The sequence below is a fragment of the Populus euphratica genome, unplaced genomic scaffold, assembly GCF_000495115.2.
Source record: "Populus euphratica unplaced genomic scaffold, PopEup_1.0 scaffold2021.1, whole genome shotgun sequence".
Taxonomy (NCBI): domain Eukaryota; kingdom Viridiplantae; phylum Streptophyta; class Magnoliopsida; order Malpighiales; family Salicaceae; genus Populus; species Populus euphratica.
The window spans coordinates 25,614-26,308 of NW_011501847.1; positions in this window are offsets into that span (position 1 = coordinate 25,614).

Here is a 695-nt window from a genome sequence, read left to right on the forward strand (position 1 = left end):
GTGAAAAAGAAAGCCTTTCTAGCCGAACAAGTAAGTGCTATTCTTCAGAACAATAATGCTTTGAAATATAAAGACTCTGGTTGTCCTATAATTTCTTGCTTTATTGTAAAACATAAATTTAAAAGAGATTTGTTTGATCTTGGAGCTGATGTGAATTTACTTCCATATTTAATTTTTTAAAGTTTCAATCTAGGTGAGTTAAAACCAACTTCAATATCTCTATCCTATGGATTTTATTGGCTTGGACACACAACCTGTTAAAGCATGTAATTTATTTCCTGTTATTTTAGGACGTTCATTTTTTGCAACTTCTAATGCATTGATTAATTATAGGAATTGACAGATGAAGCTATCATTTAGAAACATGACATTAGAGATTAATATTTTCAACATTTGCAAATAATTTAGAGATGATAATGATTCACAGGAAGTAGATCTTATTGATAAATTAGTTTATAATTAATTTGAATCTACCATGAGTAAAATAGAGTTTGATGAATTTGAAGATGTGCAAATAATTTATTCTCAAGAAGAAAATAGAGATGAAAAAGGCACCGAAAATATTGATGTTGATCTTTTATCAAGAGTGAACAAATTCGACATCTGACATCACACCAATCGATGATTACTTTCTTGATGAATCCTTACTTTCTCTTAGTCCAATGCCTTGGTATGATAAAAATATCAATTTTCTT